Genomic DNA, 11,670 nt, shown 5'->3' with positions numbered 1-11,670 from the left:
AGTCCATGAAAGATTGAAATTTTTGTCCTAAGTTAGCGGAAAGTGAGACTTTGTGAGAAAAAAACAAAAAAAATCAATTTCCGCTAACTTATGCAAAAAAAAAAAAATCTCTATGAACTCGCCAGGCACCTCATTGAATACCTTGGGGTGTCTTCTTTCCAAAGTGGGGTCACATGTGGGGTATTTATACTGCCCTGGCTTTTTAGGGGCCCGAAAGTGTGAGAAGAAGTCTGGGATCCAAATGTCTAAAAATGCCCTCCTAAAAGGAATTTGGGCACCTTTGCGCATCTAGGCTGCAAAAAAGTGTCACACATCTGGTATCGCCGTACTCAGGAGAAGTTGGGGAATGTGTTTTGGGGTGTCATTTTACATATACCCATGCTGGGTGAGAAAAATATCTTGGTCAAATGCCAACTTTGTATAAAAAAATGGGAAAAGTTGTCTTTTGCCAAGATATTTCTCTCATCCAGCATGGGTATATGTAAAATGACACTCCAAAACACATTGCCCAACTTCTCCTGAGTACGGCGATACCAGATGTGTCACACTTTTTTGCAGCCAAGGTGGGCAAAGGGGCACATATTCCAAAGTGCACCTTTCGGATTTCACCGGTCATTTTTTACAGATTTTGATTGCAAAGTACTTCTCACACATTTGGGCCCCTAAATTGCCAGGGCAGTATAACTACGCCACAAGTGACCCCATTTTGGAAAGAAGACACCCCAAGGTATTCCGTGAGGGGCACGGCGAGTTCGTCAAATTTTTTATTTTTTGTCGCAAGTTAGTGGAATATGAGACTTTGTAAGGAAAAAAGAGAAAAAAAAAAAAATCATAATTTTCCGCTAACTTGTGACAAAAAAAATAAAATTCTAGGAACTCGCAGTGCCCCTCACGGAATACCTTGGGGTGTCTTCTTTCCAAAATGGGGTCACTTGTGGCGTAGTTATACTGCCCTGGCAATTTAGGGGCCCAAATGTGTGAGAAGTACCTTGCAATCAAAATGTGTAAAAAATGGCCTGCAAAATCCGAAAGGTGCACTTTGGAATATGTGCCCCTTTGCCCACCTTGGCAGCAAAAAAGTGTCACACATCTGGTATCGCCGTACTCAGGAGAAGTTGGGGAATGTGTTTTGGGGTGTCATTTTACATATTCCCATGCTGGGTGAGAAAAATATCTTGGTCAAATGCCAACTTTGTATAAAAAAATGGGCAAAATTGTCTTTTGCCAAGATATTTCTCTCACCCAGCATGGGTATATGTAAAATGACACCCCAAAACACATTCCCCAACTTCTCCTGAGTACGGCGATACCAGATGTGTGACACTTTTTTGCTGCCAAGGTGGGCAAAGGGGCACATATTCCAAAGTGCACCTTTCGGATTTCACCGGTCATTTTTTACACATTTTGATTGCAAAGTTCTTCTCACACATTAGGGCCCCTAAATTGCCAGGGCAGTATAACTACCCCACAAGTGACCCCATTTTGGAAAGAAGACACCCCAAGGTATTCCGTGAGGGGCACGGCGAGTTCCTAGAATTTTTTATTTTTTGTCGCAAGTTAGTGGAATATGAGACTTTGTAAGAAAAAAAAAAAAAGAAAAAATCATCATCATTTTCCGCTAACTTGTGACAAAAAATAAAAAGTTCTATGAACTCACTATGCCCATCAGCGAATACCTTAGGGTGTCTACTTTCCGAAATGGGGTCATTTGTGGGGTTTTTCTACTGTTTGGGCATTGTAGAACCTCAGGAATCATGACAGGTGCTCAGAAAATCAGAGCCGTTTCAAAAAGCGGAAATTCACATTTTTGTACCATAGTGTGTAAACGCTATAACTTTTACCCAAACCATTTTTTTTTGCCCAAACATTTTTTTTTTATCAAGGACATGTAGAACAATAAATTTGGCGAAAAATTTATATATGGATGTCGTTTTTTTTGCAAAATTTTACAGCTGAAAGTGAAAAATGTCATTTTTTTGCAGCAATTTTTTTGCAGCAATAAAATACCACCAAATGAAAGCTCTATTAGTGAGAAGAAAAGGAGGTAAAATTCATTTGGGTGGTAAGTTGCATGACCGAGCGATAAACTGTGAAAGTAGTGTAGTGCCGAAGTCTAAAAAGTGCTCTGGTCATGAAGGGGGTTTCACCTAGCGGGGCTGAAGTGGTTAAAGAGGTTCTCCGGGAATTAAGAAAATGAAAATACCTATATATTATAAATATATTCCCAAATACCTTTCATTAGTTATAATGGCTAGTTTTGTCTAGGGAGCAATGATTAGGAGAAACAAAATGGCTACTGTCCTATTAGTACACACAAAACCTGTCCTAATCACACAGGAGGACAAGTTACTTCACAACACTGAGGTAAAGAGCTGCCTCATCCTCCTCTCCTACTTGTCAGGGATTATGATCCTGAATACAGATGAGAATATCTTCAGCTGAATCTCTGTAGGAATGGAGTTCATTAGGAGACATGAAGTACAGAGAGGATGGACAGGACAGATTGTGGTAATGGAGACTGCATACAAGTGCTGCTGCTCATTACCACATCTGCTCATGAATTCCATTCCTACAGAGATTCAGCTGATGACCATATTAACCACTTCAGCCCCGCTAGCTGAAACCCCCTTCATGACCAGAGCACTTTTTACACTTCGGCACTACACTACTTTCACCGTTTATCGCTCGGTCATGCAACTTACCACCCAAATGAATTTTACCTCCTTTTCTTCTCACTAATAGAGCTTTCATTTGGTGGTATTTCATTGCTGCTGACATTTTTACTTTTTTTGTTATTAATCGACATGTAACGATTTTTTTGCAAAAAAATGAAATTTTTCACTTTCAGCTGTAAAATTTTGCAAAAAAAACGACATCCATATATAAATTTTTCGCTAACTTTATAGTTCTACATGTCTTTGATAAAAAAAAAATGTTTGGGCAAAAAAAAAATGGTTTGGGTAAAAGTTATAGCGTTTACAAACTATGGTACAAAAATGTGAATTTCCGCTTTTTGAAGCAGCTCTGACTTTCTGAGCACCTGTCATGATTCCTGAGGTTCTACAATGCCCAGACAGTAGAAAAACCCCACAAATGACCCCATTTCGGAAAGTAGACACCCTAAGATATTCGCTGATGGGCATAGTGAGTTCAAAGAACTTTTTATTTTTTGTCACAAGTTAGCGGAAAATGATGATGATTTTTTATTTTTATTTTTTTCTTACAAAGTCTCATATTCCACTAACTTGCGACAAAAAATAAAAAATTCTAGGAACTCGCCATGCCCCTCACGGAATACCTTGGGGTGTCTTCTTTCCAAAATGGGGTCACTTGTGGCGTAGTTATACTGCCCTGGCAATTTAGGGGCCCAAATGTGTGAGAGGAACTTTGCAATCGAAATGTGTAAAAAATGACCGGTGAAATCCGAAAGGTGCACTTTGGAATGTGGGTCCCTTTGCCCACCTAGGCTGCAATAAAGTGTCACACATCTGGTATCGCCGTACTCAGGAGAAGTTGGGGAATGTGTTTTGGGGTGTCATTTTACATATACCCATGCTGGGTGAGAAAAATATCTTGGTCAAATGCCAACTTTGTATAAAAAAATTGGAAAAGTTGTCTTTTGCCAAGATATTTCTCTCACCCAGCATGGGTATATGTAAAATGACACCCCAAAACACATTCCCCAACTTCTCCTGAGTACGGCGATACCACATGTGTGACACTTTTTTGCAGCCTAGATGCGCAAAGGGGCCCAAATTCCTTTTAGAAGGGCATTTTTAGACATTTGGATCCCAGACTTCTTCTCACACTTTCGGGCCCCTAAAAAGCCAGGGCAGTATAAATACCCCACATGTGACCCCACTTTGGAAAGAAGACACCCCAAGGTATTCAATGAGGGGCCTGGCGAGTTCCTAGAAATTTTTTTTTTTTTGCATAAGTTAGCGGATATTGATTCTTTTTGTTTTTTTCTCACAAAGTCTCACTTTCCGCTAACTTAGGACAAAAATTTCAATTTTTCATGGACTCAATATGCCCCTCACGGAATACCTTGGGGTGTCTTCTTTCCGAAATGGGGTCACATGTGGGGTATTTATACTGCCCTGGCTTTTTAGGGGCCCTAAAGCGTGAGAAGAAGTCTGGAATATAAATGTCTAAAAATGTTACGCATTTGGATTCCGTGAGGGGTATGGTGAGTTCATGTGAGATTTTATTTTTTGACACAAGTTAGTGGAATATGAGACTTAGTAAGAAAAAACTAAAACAAAAACAAACAAAAAATTTCCGCTAACTTGGGCCAAAAAAATGTCTGAATGGAGCCTTACGGGGGGGTGATCAATGACAGGGGGGTGATCAATGACAGGGGGGTGATCACCCATATAGACTCCCTGATCACCCCCCTGTCATTGATCACCCCCCTGGTAAGGCTCCATTCAGACGTCCGTATAATTTTTACGGATCCATGGATCGGATCCGCAAAACACATGCGGACGTCTGAATGGAGCCTTACAGGGGGGTGATCAATGACAGGGGGGTGATCAATGACAGGGGGGTGATCACCCATATAGACTCCCTGATCACCCCCCTGTCACTGATCACCCCCCCTGTAAGGCTCCATTCAGACGTCCGCATGATTTTTACGGATCCATGGATACATGGATCGGATCCACAAAACACATGCGGACGTCTGAATGGAGCCTTACAGAGGGGTTATCAATGACAGGGGGTGATCAGGGTGACCACCCCCCCTGTAAGGCTCCATTCAGACGTCCGCATGATTTTTACGGATCCATGGATACATGGATCGGATCCACAAAACACATGCGGACGTCTGAATGGAGCCTTACAGAGGGGTTATCAATGACAGGGGGTGATCAGGGTGATCACCCCCCTGTCACTGATCACCCCCCCTGTAAGGCTCCATTCAGACGTCCGCATGATTTTTACGGATCCATGGATACATGGATCGGATCCACAAAACACATGCGGACGTCTGAATGGAGCCTTACAGGGGGGTGATCAATGACAGGGGGTGATCAGGGTGATCACCCCCCTGTCACTGATCACCCCTCCTGTAAGGCTCCATTCAGATGTCCGCATGATTTTTACGGATCCATGGATACATGGATCGGATCCACAAAACACATGCGGACGTCTGTATGGAGCCTTACAGGGGGGTTATCAATGACAGGGGGTGATCAGGGTGATCACCCCCCTGTCACTGATCACCCCCCCTGTAAGGCTCCATTCAGACGTCCGCATGATTTTTACGGATCCATGGATACATGGATCGGATCCACAAAACACATGCGGACGTCTGAATGGAGCCTTACAGAGGGGTTATCAATGACAGGGGGTGATCAGGGTGATCACCCCCCTGTCACTGATCACCCCCCCTGTAAGGCTCCATTCAGATGTCCGCATGATTTTTACGGATCCATGGATACATGGATCGGATCCACAAAACACATGCGGACGTCTGAATGGAGCCTTACAGGGGGGTGATCAGGGAGTGTATATGGGTGATCACCCGCCTGTCATTTATCACCCCCTGTAAGGCTCCATTCAGACGTCCGTATGCGTTTTGCGGATCCGATCCATGTATCCGTGGATCCGTAAAAATCATACGGACGTCTGAACGGAGCCTGACAGGGGGGTGATCAATGACAGGGGGGTGATCAATGACAGGGGGGTGATCAGGGAGTTTATATGGGGTGATTATGGGTGATCAGGGGTTCATAAAGGGTTAATAAGTGACGGGGGGGGGTGTAGTGTAGTGTAGTGTTTGGTGCGACTTTACTGACCTACCTGTGTCCTCTGGTGGTCGATCCTAACAAAAGGGACCACCAGAGGACCAGGTAGGAGGTATATTAGACGCTGTTATGAAAACAGCGTCTAATATACCTGTTAGGGGTTAAAAAATTCGGATCTCCAGCCTGCCAGCGAGCGATCGCCGCTGGCAGGCTGGAGATCCACTCGCTTACCTTCCGTTCCTGTGAGCGCGCGCGCCTGTGTGCGCGCGTTCACAGGAAATCTCGCGTCTCGCGAGATGACGCGTATATGCGTCCAGGAGGAGTAAAGCAACCACCTCCCGGACGCATATCTGCGTACAGCGGTCGGGAGGTGGTTAAACTGTATTCAGGATCATAATCCCTGACATGTAGAGCAGAGAGGAGGATGAGGCAGCTCTTTAGCTCAGCGTTGTGGAGTAACTTGTCCTCCTGTGTGATTAGGACAGGTTTTGTGTGTACTAATAGGACGGCGGCCATTTTGTTTTTCCTAATGATTGCTCCCCAGACAAAACGAGTCATATAACTAATTTAAGGTATTTGGGAATGTGCTTATAATGAAGTAATATTTAAGCATTTTCATTTTCTTAATTATCGGAGAACCCCTTTAAATACACAAAAAAGCGTATGTCTGAATCTTTTGCGGCCCCATTGAAGTGAATGGGTCCGCATCTGAGCCACAAAAAATGCAGCTCGGTTGCTGAACCAAACAACGTTCGCGTGCATGAGCTCTTGAAGTATTGTCTTTTATCTGCTTTTAGAGGCGAAACTGGCTATAGAACCTACAGTTAAACTTCCTGGTGGTCCGGTACCCAGGGTCGCGCCTGAGCCCTCCTCATGGCCACCAGCCAGAGAAGTAATGGTATAAAACTTATGTACTTGGTGGGTGGCTGCGGGTGCCCTCCTAACTCCTGAATGTAACTGTATTACCGTCCTGAGGCAACTGGAGTAGCAGGTTGGAATGTGGCAGCTGGTGCTGGCAACCACAGGGAAGCAGATTTTTGGAAAGCATTTTGTGCTGCTGGGACTTTATTTTGTGATACACTGTGGTATTTGGTTCTGCTGGGGCAGTATATTGTGCTGAAATGGGGTATTTGACTATGCTGGGAATGGTACTTTGTACCACAATATGATATCGCTGGCACCACCTACTTGTGTTGCATACCTCCCAACTGTCCCGGATCCGACAGGACAGTCTCGGATTTCAGTGGATATCCCACGGTCCCGGTACGGGCGAGATATGTCCCACTCCCAGGCAGCTGTCCCTACTTCCGTAGGAAGCAGAGATAGTTGTCTGTAATGATGAAGCAGAGAGCATCCGTCGGCTCCCAGCTTCATCATTCCTCTCCCCTGTGCACCTCCTCCTACACAGACCAGAGCAGCCGATGTGTAGCCTGCTGCTGCTGCGGAATGAGGTGAGTATGTGGAGTTTATTTATATTTTTTTACTTCCTGTAAAGGGGGCACAATCCTGGGCATATTACTGTCAGGGGGCACAATCCTGGGCATATTACTGTGAGTGGGCACAATCCTCGGCATATTACTGTGAGGGGGCACAATACTGGGCATATTACTGTAAGGGGGCACAATGCTGGGCATATTACTGTGAGTGGGCACAATCCTGGGCATATTGCTGTGAGAGGGCAAAATGTTGGGTATTTTACTGTGAGGGGCACAATCCTGGGCTTATTACTGTGAGGGCCACATATCAGGGTAAATTACTGTGAGGGGGCACATATCTGGGCATATTACTGTCGGGGGGCACAATCCTGGGCATATTACTGTGAGGGGGCACAACTGGGCATATCACTGTGATGGGGCACAATGCTAGGCATATTACTGTGAGGGGGCACAATCCTGGGCATATTACTGTGAGGGGGCACAATCCTGGGCATATTACTGTGAGGGGCACAATCCTGGGCATATTACTGTGAGGGGGCACAATCCTGGGCATATTACTGTGAGGGGGCACAATACTGGGCATATTACTGTGAGGGGGCACAATCCTGGGCATATTACTGTGAGGGGGCACAATCCTGGGCATATTACTGTGAGAGGGCAAAATGCTGGGCATATTACTGTGAGAGGCACAATCCTGGGCTTATTACTGTTAGGGGTCACAATGCTGGGCATATTACTGTGAGGGGGCACAATGCAGGGCATATTACTGTGAGGGGGCACAATGCTGGGCATATTACTGTGAGGGGCACATATCCAGGCATATTACTGTGAAGGAGCACAATTCTGCATATATTACTGTGAGGTGTGCACAATCCTGGGCATATTGCTGTGAGGGGGGGAAATGCTGGGCATATTACTGTGAGGGGGCACAATGCTTGGCATATTACTGTGAGAGGGCACATTGCTGGGCATATTACTGTGAAGGGGAATAATCCTGGGCATATTACTGTGAGGGGCACAATCCTGGGCATATTACTGTGAGAGGGCAAAATGCTGGGCATATTACTGTGAGAGGCACAATCCTGGGCTTATTACTGTTAGGGGTCACAATGCTGGGCATATTACTGTGAGGGGGCACAATGCAGGGCATATTACTGTGAGGGGGCACAATGCTGGGCATATTACTGTGAGGGGCACATATCCAGGCATATTACTGTGAAGGAGCACAATTCTGCATATATTACTGTGAGGTGTGCACAATCCTGGGCATATTGCTGTGAGGGGGGGAAATGCTGGGCATATTACTGTGAGGGGGCACAATGCTTGGCATATTACTGTGAGAGGGCACATTGCTGGGCATATTACTGTGAAGGGGAATAATCCTGGGCATATTACTGTCAGGGGGCACAATCCTGGGCATATTAATGTGAGGAGCACATATCAGGGTACATTACTGTCAGGGGGCACATATCTGGGCATATTACTGTCATGAGGCACAATCCTGGGCATATTACTGTCAGGGGGCATAACTGGGCATATTATTGTGAGGGGCACAATGCTGGGCATATTACTGTGAGGGGGCACATATCAGGGAATATTATTGTGAGAGGGGCACATATCTGGGCATAACTATTGTGAAGAGGCACATATGTTGGTGTAACAACCGTGAGGGGGCACAATCCTGGGCATATTACTGTCAGGGGGCACAATCCTGGGCACATTACTGTAAAGGAGCACAATTCTGAATATATTACTCTGAATAGGGCACAATGCTGGGCATATTACTGTGAGGGGCACAATGCTGGGCATATTACTGTGAGGGGGCACAATGCTGGGCATATTACTGTCAGGGGGCACAATCCAGGGGGCACATATTACTGTGAGGGGGCACAGCAGGGCATATTATTGTGAGGGGGCACAATCCTGGGCATATTACTGTGAGAGGGCACATATCTGGACATAACTACTGTGAGGGGGCACATATCTGGACATAACTACTGTGAGGGGGCACATACAGTCATGTGAAAAAATTAGGACACCCTTTGAAAGCATGTGGTTTTTTGTAACATTTTTAATAAAAGGTTATTTCATCTCCGTTTCAACAATACAGAGAGATTAAAGTAATCCGACTAAACAAAGAAAACTGAAGAAAAGTCTTTTCAAGATCTTCTGTAAATGTCATTCTACAAAAATGCCTATTCTAACTGAGGAAAAAGATAGGACACCCTTGCCCCTAATAGCGAGTGTTACCTCCTTTGGCTGAAATAACTGCAGTGAGACGGTTCTTGTAGCCATCTACCAGTCTTCGACATCGGTCTGAGGAAATTTTACCCCACTCCTCAATGCAGAACTTTTTCAGCTGTGAGATGTTTGAGGGGTTTCTTGCACGTACAGCCCTTTTCAAGTCACCCCACAGCATCTCAATGGGATTCAAATCTGGACTTTGACTTGGCCATTCCAGGACTCTCCATTTCTTCTTTTTCAGCCAATCTTTGGTTGATTTACTAGTATGTTTTGGGTCATTGTCATGTTGCATGGTCCAGTTCCGCTTCAGCTTTAATTTTCTAACTGATGGTCTCACATGTTCTTCAAGCACCTTCTGATACACAGTAGAATTCATCGTGGATTCTATGATGGTGAGCTGACCAGGTCCTGCTGCAGCAAAGCAGCCCCAAACCATGACACTTCCACCTCCATGCTTCACAGTTGGTATGAGGTTCTTTTCTTGGAATGCTGTGTTTGGTTTACGCCAAACATGTCCTCTGCTGTTGTGTCCAAATAATTCAATTTTGGACTCATCTGTCCAAAGAACATTATTCCAGAAGTCCTGGTCTTTGTCAACTTTATCTCTGGCAAATGTCAGTCTGGCCTCGATGTTTCTCTTGGAAAGCAAAGGTTTCCTCCTTGCACACCTCCCATGCAAGTTAAACTTGTACAGTCTCTTTCTGATTGTAGAGGCATGTACTTCTACATCAACAGTAGCCAGAGCCTGCTGTAGTTCTCGAGATGACACTTTAGGGTTTTTGGAGACCTCTTTTAGCATCTTGCGGTCTGCTCTTGGGGTGAACTTGCTGGGGCGACCAGTCCTGGGCATGTTGGCAGTTGTTTTGAAAGCCCTCCACTTGTAGACTATCTTCCGGACAGTGGAATGGCTGATTTCAAAATCTTTTGAGATCTTTTTAAATCCCTTCCCAGACTCATAGGCTGCTACAATCTTTTTTCTGAAGTCCTCTGACAGCTCTTTTGCTCTCACCATGGTGCTCACTCTCACTTCAACAGTCAGGAGCACACCAAACTAAATGTCTGAGGTTTAAATAGGGCAAGCCTCATTCAACATGCAGAGTAACGATCTACTAATTATGTGCACCTGGTGTGATATACCTGTGTGAGATCTGAGCCAATTTAAGAGGGAATACATGTGAGGGTGTCCTATCTTTTTCCTCAGTTAGAATAGGCATTTTTGTAGAATGACATTTACAGAAGATCTTGAAAAGACTTTTCTTCAGTTTTCTTTGTTTAGTTGGATTACTTTAATCTCTCTGTATTGTTGAAACGGAGATGAAATAACCTTTTATTAAAAATGTTACAAAAAACCACATGCTTTCAAAGGGTGTCCTAATTTTTTCACATGACTGTATCTGGATAGAAGAAAATTAGTACCTGGAATTTTTATTTCCTTGAGTCCGAAGGCAGCACAGAATGGGTTAAATGTTGGCCTCATCAGTCTGTAGGACCGCCCACCTAGATTAAACAATTAACAACTAGCTGATTAACATGGCTATAAATAGGTACTGAATGCAATTGCTCCTTGTATTAAAAAAATAGATTCACACAGTTGCAGCAAATAATGAAAAGTTTTATTAGGGAGGGTAAGCCTGTGCTGCCTTCGGACTCAAGGAAAGAAGGATTCCAGGTACTAATTTTCTTCTTTCCCTTATCGTCCTCGGCAGCACAGAATGGGATTTTTATAGATTCCAAAGGGGGGGTGATTTAGACCAGTACCGAATTCAGAACGCCTGTGCCAAAGGCTGAGCCCCTGGAGTCGATGTCCAGACGATAATGTTTTGCAAAGGTCAAAGGAGTTGACTATGACGCTGTGTTGCAGATTTCTTGTATGGATACTTGAGCGTATTCTGCCCAGGAGGCTGCTGCAGATCTCGTGGAATGAGCCTTGATGGACAGGGGTGGAGTTTCTCCTTCTAGCAAGTAGGTTTCCATGATTGTAGTTTTTATCCATCGGGCAAGTGAATCCTTGGATGGTGTTTGACCCTTTCTTGGTCCAGAATATGTCAGGAAAAGATTCTCGGCTACTCGGAATTCCTCTGTTCTTTGCAAATAGGTTTCTACCGCTCTTTTCACATCAAGTGTATGAAACTGGTCTTCCTCTTCATTCGTCGGATTCGGAAAGAACACCGGAAGAAAAGTTTCCTTATTGATGTTTGTAGTGGAAGGGACCTTTGGCAGAAAGGGTGGCATGGTCCTAA

Source organism: Bufo gargarizans, chromosome 9, assembly GCF_014858855.1.
Source record: "Bufo gargarizans isolate SCDJY-AF-19 chromosome 9, ASM1485885v1, whole genome shotgun sequence".
NCBI classification, from domain to species: domain Eukaryota; kingdom Metazoa; phylum Chordata; class Amphibia; order Anura; family Bufonidae; genus Bufo; species Bufo gargarizans.
The sequence above is the reverse complement of the archived record's forward strand: the minus strand, read 5'-3'. Positions refer to the sequence as shown.